Source organism: Acromyrmex echinatior, chromosome 17 (assembly GCF_024713525.1).
Source record: "Acromyrmex echinatior isolate Ae372 chromosome 17, ASM2471352v2, whole genome shotgun sequence".
NCBI lineage: Eukaryota > Metazoa > Arthropoda > Insecta > Hymenoptera > Formicidae > Acromyrmex > Acromyrmex echinatior.
This window is the reverse complement of record NC_141868.1, coordinates 8,757,652-8,770,505: the sequence shown is the minus strand read 5'-3', so window position 1 is coordinate 8,770,505 and position 12,854 is coordinate 8,757,652. Positions and strand designations below refer to the sequence as shown.

The 12,854-nt window shown below is 31.5% G+C and overlaps 1 protein-coding gene and 1 long non-coding RNA gene across 3 annotated transcripts in view; one reads left to right on the top strand and one right to left on the bottom strand.

Annotated features, from left to right (window-relative positions):
• Positions 1–12,854, top strand: part of Nlg3 (Neuroligin 3) — a 386,793-nt gene that overhangs the window by 237,876 nt on the left and 136,063 nt on the right. The gene's annotated exons all lie outside the window — the stretch shown is intronic.
• LOC147906982 (uncharacterized) lies at positions 1,030–5,600 on the bottom strand. Its single transcript, XR_015548054.1, has 2 exons — positions 2,552–5,600; positions 1,030–2,460 (listed from the first exon to the last, which is right to left on the bottom strand). It is a non-coding gene; the product is annotated as an uncharacterized LOC147906982 (long non-coding RNA).

The following is a 12,854-nucleotide window of genomic DNA, read 5'->3' as shown; positions in this document are numbered from 1 at the left end:
GAATCAGTGAATTACAAAATAATGAAGTACTTGAAATATAAAATTTAGATAAAAGTGCAGGTATTGTGTGATAAAAGATACCACAAAGTAAATAGCTCTATTTTGAAATATATTTATCATGTAACAAATAAATTCTCATACACTCGAATTAGTTAAATTAGGACTGAATTAAGTTCTTTTCGTCCAATTGTCGTTGGCTACTCTTTTCTTAGCCCCCTTCAATCTAGCCTCTTCTTAGTCGATTCCCCAATGTAAGGCAATAAACGGCCTTGTCATCGTCGGCCATTGATTCCTCCCAAGTTTGGTAGAAAGGACTATTAATCAGGCCCTCTAGCTCATTTCTGCTGTCGCGAGACTAGAGAAGAAAGGACGAAGAAGAGACGCACGAATGGGACAAGAGAGGGAAGAGACGAAAGTCATTGGAGAGGAGGAGGTTGAAAGCAATATTTCAAGCGGAGATCAGATCACCGGACCTTTTCTTCTTCGATGGCCATTAACTCGAATTACGGTCGCTTCGCCGGCTACCTTGAAAAGATGAACTCTAGGACGAGGACGAAGACAAGGACATCTTCTTCGAAGGTGGCAAGCAGCTTCGAGTCTTTACGATTTTGCTAGCGACCGAAGCCGAAGAGCATTGCAGTCCCTTCTACGGGACTTCTAAGTTTCTCCTCGAAGAATCTACGTCATTTACCTCACTCGTAAAACCCGAGCACCGAGACATGACGTTACGTTACTGTGATTTTACGTTTGGAAAAAAGAAAGGTACTATAGTACTTGTCATTTTTGCTACCACAGAGAAAGGATACTTGAGGAGACTCTACTGTAATTATGCAATTATTACTCTACTTGATTAGAGATTCTATTACAAATCCTTAATGATTATTTGTCTTTTATAATTTTAATTATATGCAATTATTTCTTGGCTCTTACAGACTCGTGGTATCAGTACATAAAATGAAAAATTATTTAAAAAATGTTTAATAATTTATTCAAAACATTTTTACTAAATGTATACATCTATAAAATTAATTTTAAGTTTTTTAAATGGATTTGATTTTTTAACTGTCATTAAAGACCATATTAACAAGATTTAAAAGTACTATTAACATTAATTAATTCTACAGAATTTTAGCAGGGAGATAATAAAATCCTGTGGGAACAAAATTGAGAAGCCACAAAAATGTAATTGCTCTAGCGAAACCCTTTTAAGCTTTTAATCTCCATCACACATATCAATCATGCTACCTACCAAACTTTAGTCATCTCTACAAGCCGCTGGACGGTACTGTTGTCGAGTGACAGATATATAGCAATAGTGGTAACAATGCGGCAATTGTGAAGAGGAGAACTTAACGGTTATTAGAAAGCAAATGTACATAAGACGAGCGTTAATCGGCGACAGCGGTCGTTTTAATTACCTAGCTAGCGAGTAATTGCCCCACTAATTCCCGGGCTTTCCACTTACATCGCACCATCGTCGTCGATCCGTCTCTCGAATCTCCGATATCACGTTCCGCCATTCGGTCGAGGAAAAAGTTTAATGGCCGACTGAGTATTAAACAATTAGACGTTTCCAGGTCTGAACCTGCGAATTACGTTCTTTAATTAAAGACTTCCGAGACTTTGGGATTCTGAGCTATCCGATTTAAAGGTCCGAAATCTTGGATCATCCCAGATTCTTCAAACTTAAACTCTTTAGGAATTATATTTGTAAAAAGATTTACTTAATTCATTTACTTAAATAAAATCACAAATTAAATTATAAAATTAAGCCAACAATTTTGTAAGTAAAATGCATAAATAAATGTATATAATAATAAGAAAAGAGCGACGTAACGTAGCAAATAGCAAGTATAACAGTAATCTAACTGTTGTTATAATTTCCCATTCAACAAGTACATAATAATGTGTTATATTACTTTTATATTGTTGGGAGGAAAATTGTAAGAATTATGTTACTGTTATATGGTTAGTATTTGCTAGAATAATAACAATGCACGAAAAAAGATTCTTTCTTTAAGAAGCAATATAATTGAGTAGGAGTTGAAGAAAAGGATGCTTTATTATTGATGCGGTGCAGAGCAGTAATATTTACTGTAGTGGAATAGAACGGATCAACGTTTAACTTGGAATCGTCTTCCGACTGGACGGGAGAAACTCACGTTTACGAGGACGAATCCTACAGAATTTTATGAGCACCGTCCGTGCTTGCGTCCAAGCCACACACCGATAAATCGTCGGATTGACCACCATCTTACATTCAGGTTACATCGCAGATACCTTCCAAATAATCCCGCTTTCTTGCGTTTATACGAAATGGTATAGTACAAAAATTCGATGACCTCGATATAAAGGCCACTGCCATTATGATCCCGGACTATCGCGTGTGACGATTCGTATAGGAATGCACTAAAAGGAGGATATCGGATTTATGGCCACGAAATCTGGAACGGTCTTCATCTGAAATCCCAAAGAGAGGATCTGAGGATGATCGAGTCTGTTTACGGAAGTGCTTCTTTTTGCGTTAAATTCTTGCTTATCAGCAACGTACATTAAGATTCATGGAAAATACTTAAATGCTCGAACTTTCAAATGCTGCATCAACAACTTTGGCAAATTTCAAGCTTCTTAAAAAAGATCAATAAAAATTCCAGAAATTCACAATTTAATCTTAATATCTGACAATAAGTATTATGAAAATAAATGCTTTTGTGCAATTAATGCTCTCACAACTGTTGGGCAATTCTTGGGAAAATTTTAGCACATCTTTTTTGTAACTCTCTTAGAGATTCCCTTTATGCGCAGTTCTGTGAAACCTTAAAGTAACTCTTTGGCAATCCTAGACCAACTCCTTTGCAATCCTTCCGAAATCCTGAAGCAAATTCCACAACTCTAGAACAACTCTTCTGCAAGCCTGGGGCAGCTCCTCTGCATCTCTCGTCCTGCCGTTCGGAAGAACTGAGTCGCGGCAACGGAAACAAGCAAAACGGAGCGACGACGTTCCCGAACTCGTTCGTAGTACAAAGTTACCGCGCATTATAATGGATTTCGCGTCGCAGATACACGAAGGCGAACGAAGTTGCGGTTAAAGCGGCGGCGCGGTGGTGGCGACCCACCTCCACCTCCAGTCGGAGGGGGTTGCGCAATGTTCGGAAAGTTGGTGAAGTTCGGCGGGGAGCAGTCGTTGCCCGTGGCGAAGACTAGAAGACAGAAATGTCGTTGAGGAAGGAAGGAAGTCGGAACTTTCGCCGATAATAACCGGCATTTGTTTAAATGATTTCTGCCTCATTATTCCCGTCATCCCGCGAATCCCCACAATTGCGTGCTACCCAAGTAGCGCGGTGTTTTTTCAAGAATATTGTGAGTTTAACTCTTGCAGAACAAACTCTTAAGTTTGGAGACAGTTAATTAAGAGGATAATGCAAACATATAGATAAATCCATTCTGTGACAAATATATTGTAGAGTAAACATTATATGAAATATTTGGAAAGGATGTCAGAAAGATTTCAGAAAAATTCAAGTTTATATGTGACATTAATTCCTTTTACAATTAATAAGAAATGAATAAATATTACTGCCAAAATTTAAAAATTTATATTTTTTTTTATGTTTTCAATAACTTTCAATGGACAACACACTAAAAGTAACATAACATCAATGTGATAATTTCACATTCAATAACTGTTATGTAACACCATGTATTATGTTACATTTATATTGTTGAGTGCGAATTAATTCTTTACAGTGTTTTATATAAAAGATGCATTCACAGTATCATTAATAATATTAACTGTCTGTTGACAATGTGAAATTTTCATTCTTTATCTGCAATTTGAATTATTAAACTTTGGTGCAGGTTCTTATATTGTTTCGGATTACATAAAAATCCGAAAAAAACCATCTTACTTAATTTAACAACAAGGCTTTATTATCATAGAAATAAGTTAAATTGTATTTTACTTATTGTTTAAGATTACTTTCACCAGAATTCACAATAAAAAAAATATCGATTGTGCCTTTAAAGTCCAACATTTCTATTAAAGGATTAAATTGTTTGTTAATTTAATTGTGATATTATATTTTTGTGATATTATATATTCCGGTTTCAATTGAGGACAGTGTTTTAAGACCGACAAATAACCAGAGCGCAGTTTGCTTGAACAGAAAATTGTAAAGTTCACACAAATATTAAGTATCAAAACTCGCTTTAACCAAATATGTCTGAATATGACATTCTCTGCTTATTTGTGTTGAACATTTCTCGGTGGATTTTTACTTACTATTAAATCTACTTTTTGTAGCTGAATTATATTTTTATACTTGAAATGAAACAGGTCTGTATTTGAGATTTGATAAAAGCGAAAAAGAAAGTTTTAGTACAGTCCAGTGCAACAATAAAAAATAAACCTATTATTTCATGTAATTTTTGTTATTCTTTTTCGTATGTACTGGATCGATGCAAAAGTTCGTGTCCGATTTATTATTCAAATTCCAAACAGCTGCTATTTTTGTTAAAAATAAAATAAAAATCTAAATCTTACTCTATCTGGTAAGAAAATGTATGTAATCTATTTTTTTTAAATTATAATGGTTTTGATAGAGTTATGAGCAAAGTCAAAATATTCATTTTATTTAATTTGCAACAATTCAGTAACAAAAAATCGTAAGAACATTTTTTAAAAATGATTTTGTAGGGATAGGTTTAAGCTTTTACGATAGAGAGTCGAAAATTTTCTTAAAATTTTTTTGGGCATGCTACAAAGTGGAAAGAAAATTTTTTATTTTTTTCAGCTTGTAGTTTTCTATATGTAAAAATTACAAACTTTATATAAACTAAAAAAATATAGTAACCATTCGAAAATAGAAATTTCAAGCTTTATAATCTTTTTTTTAAATTTAAATTTCGTTTATTTTTGACAAAATTGCAACTGTTTGAACTTTGAATAGTAAATCGGGCACGAACTTTTGCATTGATCCAATATTATATAATAATTATGTTATATAATAAAAATTAATTTTGTCTATTCTTATTTATACAGATATCTTACATATTTGTTGTATATTTTCTTTTATTTAAACTGATTAAAAATTTTTTAGGAAATTAAGAAATATTAATATAATTCGAAAAATTTAAAAATGAAATGAAATGAAATGAAATGAAATGAAATAAAATGAAATGAAATAATATTCATAACGTCTCCATTAGATATTAAAATATTAAATCAATTTTCGCGTGAGTTATGGCCCTCCACGGTGCTGGATTATTTTCCATCGTCATATGTTAATCAAATATATTTACCTATCCATTAACAAATTATAACGATTCTGATAAAGGGGAACGGTGGAAATATAATCCGCATATTTGTCAGATTATAATTGTATAGGAACGTTTTTTCCTACTTTTGGCATTTATTGACGCTGCAATAAGCAGCTTTAGCATTGTTTGTCCCGCTTTCATTAAAGTTTATTACTGCGGATTGCTGTAGATTGCCGGATTTATTATTATTGGATTACTTTACTCCACAAGCTATTATTCTACAGTTTCTTTTACTATTTACTGAAAAATTTGTGTAAAATATCTTTTAAAAAGCTAAATACAGAAAGGTTTATGTTCAAATTTTTTTTTATAAAATTGTAAGAATTTTATATATATGTATATATATATATATATATATATATATATATAATTCTTACAATTAAAAATAAAAACAGTAAAAATTCTTTCTTTATAAACTAACATACTTTATATATATATATATATATATATATATATATATATATATATGTTAGTTTATAAAGAAAGAATTTTTACTGTGTTTATTTTTTCCAAACTTTTCTAACATCACCTTATATATTTATCTCAACGTACTCTATTTCCGACTTTAGAAAAATTTTTCAGAAGCTTTAAGAGACCACTAGCTTTATCCACGATCCTGCAAGATTTCCGCTGCTGGCAACACGCCGTCACATTTCCTTCGACTCTCGCCCTCCCCTCTCTTCGTTCCCAGTTTCTCAATTCTGGCACTCCAGTATCGTCGATACTAACGTTAAGTGATTTCTCCAGAAAGGGGCAAAGTTTCTCGGAAATATCGTTCGCGCGGAGGATTTGCGCTAGAAAATTTATTAAACGAAACTTCTGAGCCGTTTAGCGCACGATACGTCTCAATCACTCTTGATCGATTTTCTCCCTATCTCATTTCGCCCCCTTATAGAATTCGAGCCGACTCCTTACTAGGTTCGTCTAATACGAGAATTGGTTATTAATCGACCGTAAGATTCGTTCAGAAAAAGCGATTGTGATTTCAGTGATTGATAATTTCAGCACAAGGAATGTTATAATTTAGGGTAGTAGCAAATAAGATAATTGCCCTTAACATGATGAATTGAGATCTTAGATATTGATTGGAATGGATACGAATAACAGAATCGCTCTGAGAAAATAGAAATGAAGAAATAAAAACGATCAACCATGACGAATAAACAAGATGAACAAACAGTTTCTTTAAAATTTTTTAAAAAACGTTGGTTTTTATAAAATTTTTACCACACATACAATACATAAACATGCAATATATAAAAATAATGCGTTTAAACTTTTTAATATTAAAGATAAACAAATGAACAAGATAAACAAAAAAATTTTTTTTAATTTCTTTAAAAAATAAAATTTTTATAAATTTTGTATAACACGTATAAATATATAATATAAAATAATGTTTTAAATTTTGATTATTAAAGATAAATAATTATAAATGGTACATATGATATAATTACGTATATAATATTTAAAATTAAAACGTATATTATGTGTAATATAGAATATTTAACGACAATAATATATGCAATATTAAAATGTAAACGTTTATCATAATTATTTCGTATTAAATAATATAATATTAAATATATATAAATAAAAGAGCAAAATATAATATTATTTATATTGAAGACATCTTTCAAACTACAATCATGATCACAATATTTTATAAGATATTATTTCGTGCAAAACTTACAGTGCAAAACTAGTTAAAACAAGACGATACAAGTGCACTAGAGCGAAAAGAGACTCATTAAATTACAGTAGTAGATTATTGCAGCTTGATAAAGTCGGCGTCGCGGAAGGAAGAAAGTAGAGAAGAAGGGGTTGAGAAGGTAACGAAACATTTTACTCGGTTATGCAGTTTGGAACGTTGCCAAAAAATATCAAAAATCTTTTGGCCTCTGGCCAATCGAGGCTAAACACAAACCGCAACTATACATAACAGATAGTAGTCGAATAATAGCGCTTTATTTTGTTACACATGCATGTACCTCTTTCTCTCAATTCATATGTTATACATGTAAGAGTATATTTAAGCGTATTTTGCGAACAAGCACAAATCCTGTTTAATTATTTTGTCAGCTTGTTAGGTAAATCAATGCTATAATGTGTTTGCTTAATTTGAAATATATAATTCCATAGTATAAGCTATGACGAAAATGTAAAAGAGTAGAATTTCTCAATATGTGGATAATTTTTCAATAAATTATTGCATTATAATAAATGTAATTCAGACACATATGCAAAATGAATTGCATTTAATTACTTCGTTGTTTTGGATTTCCGACATAAAATTCGCAGCTTAACTTGAAAATAGTCACTCGGGATGTTTTTATATCCCAGCGGTGAGAAAATGTAAATTGTTGTAAAATATTGTTTTATATGAATCGTTAACATATTTTCTTTCTTTTTAAATATTCTTTACGAACCATTAATTATGCAATGCTACCGAGTATCCGCAAAAAAAAAGTATTAATATTAATTAAAGTATGTATTTATTATTTTATTGTCATAATAAATTAACGCGCTTATATTTAATATTTGTTTGGTTTCTACTTTTTTTAAAATTATGATTAAATCCTTATTTGTAATGTTCTCAAGCTAATAAATCGGAAAACAATAATATACAATAATATACAATATAATATATAGTTTGTCATAAAATGTTTCCATTTGCACGCGAACGATCGAACATTTCTTGATATCGTCTATCAAACGCAAAAAAAGTTTAACTTAATTCCATTTAATTTGTATTATTTCTTAAATAAAATTTGAATAAATCAAATACAACAAAAAATATCATAATGTAGTAAATTTGGCAATTTAATTGACATCGATGACATGCTCCATAAAAGGTTACTTTCACGATAATACCAGAACTTAATAGTTTCATTAAAATAATGATAGATATCGTAAAAATTATAGTTTTAAGAACATTAGCGATTTGCAACATTTATATTTACTCTCTTTTTATTACTTTGTACTAAAGAGGACCCAAATCTAGAATCGAAACGTATGCGTATTTTTTTTACTATTTCGAATTATTGTATTGTATACTATTTCGTTTTTTTTATCATTGTATTGAATTATAATCTTTTACATACGTACTTCCTGTGTCAACTTATTTACAGGCTTTTTCTATGTAATTAATATACAATATATTGCTAATAATCCAGTAATTTTTAATTGCGATATAAAAACATCCTAGGTGATAGTTTACGTAAACAAAAATTAGTGATCACGTTCGAGTTAAATATCACATTCCTCTATGGAATGGAGGAAGAAATTGCAATTTAATTTATCAATGATTGAAGAGTTGAGCCAATATTTCTTTATCCTTATATCGTCTAAATTGTTTTTGATTTTCGACGAAGCGAAAAAAGAAAAATGGAAGACACTCAAACGGAATCTGCTTCGATCGAGACACTTTAGCCGGCGAGGCAGCGAATAAACAGGAATTCTTGCGCGTGGCGGTTTTTGTGAGAGCCATGTTTGTTTTATCCTCGACTGCCGAAAGTAAAGAACCAGTTCGGGTTTGTGTCTTCCGCACCGCTGATCATATCGGCAAGAAAGAACTCGCGTAGAGGACTTTTCGAAATATCGCTAAGAGATGAAAATACCCGGAAGGATCTCCAAGATGGATCTTCGTGCATCTCACTGCATTTCTTATCTTCCGTCACTGTCCCGAAATATCCGACCGAAGAAGTTCTTCGATGTAAGCAAAAAGTGTCTTTTTCTCGTTTAACCAATCGTGTGGTTTGTAGATTCAAAATATTGAAAGCTTTTACGTTTTTCGTATAAAAATTCGAAATCTGCATGCTTATTTCATCCATGTTTAATGCTATGACATGATAAGTTTTCTTACGTTTATACTTTTTTTTTATACTTTCAAGGAAAGAAGTCTATTTTGGATCAATCACATAATTATATATCAATTGTATATTATATTATAGGTAATCTAGGAAAAAAACGAATTCGTATTCAACGTTCAAAAACCTACAAGAAATGACTAATTTCAATGTTTTCTTATCGTGTAATAGAAATATTAAAAATTAAAATCTTTAAATTCTTGTTGAAAGTAATTATAATCTTTAGACGTTGCCCTACTCATTCAATAATTCATCAGAACTATCAAAGCTTAAAAATTCAGTCATTAACACTCTCCACAAAAAATATTCGTATGTCTTCAACATGATAAATCTATCCTTTATGCTATATAATTTGACGACTCATTTCTGTACGCGGAGCCTAAATCTATACAAACTGTGTAAAGTTCTTTCGGTGTGAAAGGTTTTAATATCATATCACAGCCACAGATGGCAGACGTATGGTATCACGAATAATAGAAGACGCAGTTAAAGCTGTAATTCTGCGAGAACTTGTAAAGAAAGAGAGAAAGATCCGATGGCAGTAACGCACCGACTTCGGAATCTCGGTAAGAAAAATCCAAGGAATTCCAATATAAAAGGCGACTGAAATCGCGCCTGCCTGCACCACCTGCTGTCGCCTTAGCTCGTTCGATCATGATGGCTATTCCCATGATGTCCGTCTCTCGTTTTCAGGATCCCTCCTCGCATGGATGATCCCGAGGGATACGAGGCACTTTATCTTTCGTAAAAATGCACCTGCACATCCCTTGATCACATGCAGAAAAATAGCTGGATAACCAGATTTGTCTAAACTGCTTGCACAAAAAAAAACAGGAATAGAATAAATGTAATCTGTTTAAAATAAACGATTATTTAATTTAACATAACTAAATGTGATAATTTTAACATGTATAATTGAAATTATCTCTACAGAAATACAGAATACATTTATTCTCCGTTAATTATCAGCTCTTTTCGTTAATACGTAAGTATGTATAGGTACTTCTTTAAAGAAATACGAAATTAATAACGCAACGCAGATAATTATACATTGAAAATTTAGTGACCAAAGTTAATTCGCTAGCATCGGCTTACTTATATACTTGATTAAAGGTATGATATTTCATAGATAAATAAATGAGCACGAAATGGTAAAATTGCCAGCGCGATATATCATCGTTCACGAGAGAGTTACGATAGAGTGAAGCGTGATTTCGCAACCGGCGCGGTGGTGTTCTTATCGATTTTAATTTCATGCAATATTCAGTAACCGTAGTTACCTACTGCGTCCCTTCATCGAAATTCAAGTCTCCGGTACTTACGTAGAATGCAAAAAGTCAAGGGTTTCGCATCAAAATTCAACTTTTCTCGCGATGTGGATTTTTACGTTCTACAATTCAAAGATCTATTCGCGCTCCCTCTGAAATTCACAGATGTGCAAGTTTTATGTTTCGAAATTCAAACCTCCGCAAATTCGTAGTAGGACTCCAAAGTAAAGATAAATTTTAGATAAATAAAAGTGAAGTATGTATACGTCCTGATATTAAAAAATCAGGCTTTCCTTTAGAACTCTTGGAGGTTTAAGAATTTACTCTTTGCAAAAAGTTTCTTCAGCAATTTTTTGAAATGCAACATATGTTTAATTTGAAAAATATTCTTTATTTTAACAAAAGTTAATTAACAAAAATTAAGTGTTTCTATAGCAATTGAATGAAATCAAAGTTACATAATATCAAAGTTATTCAATATTTTTAGTATATTATAATGTATATAATAGTATTTCTAACATTTTACAATATTTTATAAATAGGAATTTCTGATCTGCCTATTCATTAATTTGTTTGTCACATATCCTAGTGATTAGCTCATAACTTCTGCGTTGATTGTTGGATTAATTTTGTTAGGATTCCCTTGCAATAAGAATGCATGTAACTCTCAAAGCAGCTATAGCGATTATCGAAGCGCCATATTCTGAAGTGACGGATAGCAAACTCGATATAGCGAACGAATCTCCAGTCGGTTGATTTACTCTTGCACTTCGAAACCCGATAACTCACAACTAGGTCGTTTCCGATCGGCTCTAGCCCATCAATGCGCACCGAATCACATTCCACGAGTACGTTTCTGTAACGTACGTATTTTGAAAAAACTAACCGAGTTTGTTGAAGTCAATTGACAGCCATTCATGCCTTCATGAATATTTTGCATTTTCTCCGACTTCGTGAAATTGCTAATTTCTCAGATTAGTATAATACATATTTGTACTAGGCTACAATATTCTACTAAAAACTTTATGGAATAATAATTTCTTATATGTAAAATATTGTTATAACAATTAATAATCACGCTTACACGAAAAGAACGATTTTGCTGAACTATCAAATTTAGCTAGATACAATTCTGAAAATAATTTTGTTAAACTATCAAAATAGTTACGTAGGAATCTCAAGCACGATGAACAATGCTGCAAATAGTTTTGAAATTCTAGTAACCAATTTAAGCGTCCTACATAATTATTTTCAATAAAATTATTTTCAGATCCATGACTAAATTTGTAAATACTCCAGCAAAACCGTCTTTTGATGTTTTTTTTTATAGTAATACTTCCATTTTATGGAAGAATTAATCTATGCTTCGGTAAATGTAAAATAACTAATTAATTTTTTACCGTACACGGAAGAGACAGTTTTGCTATAAAGTCCAAAAATTTAGATAGTTGTAATCTGAAAATATTTTTGTTAGTACATCAAAATATGTAGTTGTATAGAACTTAGCTTAAACTGCTAAAATATCAAAACTTTATACAGCATTGCTGATCATGTTTAAGATTCCAACATAATTTTATTGTTTTGGTGATCAAACAAAAATATTTTCCAATATGTATTTAAATTTATTAATACTTCAGCAAAATCCTCCTTTCCTTGGCACGATTTAATTCTCTTTTCGTTATCACATGCCATCGAAATGACTGATAAAGAGCCTTAAAGCTATTCGTAAGGCGAACGTGATATCGAGCAGCGAAGTGCAGTAATTGCGAAACTTTGACGTGTCGGACAGGCGCAAATTTCTGCGCGCGATGTTTACGCGCGGCCACGCGAAATCGCAGTGGATGTGCCGCGAAGTCAACTGACAAATTACCCCTGCGGTCGTGCGGGGTGGTGGAATCGTTCGTCCTCCAGGTATATTCACGCATTTATTCCTCGCGGCGCCAACATCAACGATTAACGCGTCGCGGATTCCCAACTTAAATCGAAATTTACGACCAGCCCGCTCATGCCAAATGTCACATCGAAACTATGACAAAAACATTATATTACCTAAATCATATATTATATTATTTTTATTTTATATATATATATATATATATATATATATATACAATATATATACATATATGTATTATACACATTTGTTATTGTTATGCTATATTGATATATATTGCTTACAATATGTATTTATCTTCATTTGTTCTATTTTATCTCATTTCAGTAAAATAGTTATTAATTTTCTAAATTATTTATTGCTTAAATTTATTATTTAAATTATTTATTAGATTTAAAAAAATTATTCTTATCTTACTATTCCGTATTAAGTTTATTAAAAGCTTAGATAATAAATTCGTTCCATAACATCTTAAATATTTATTAAATTATAAACTTTTTTTTT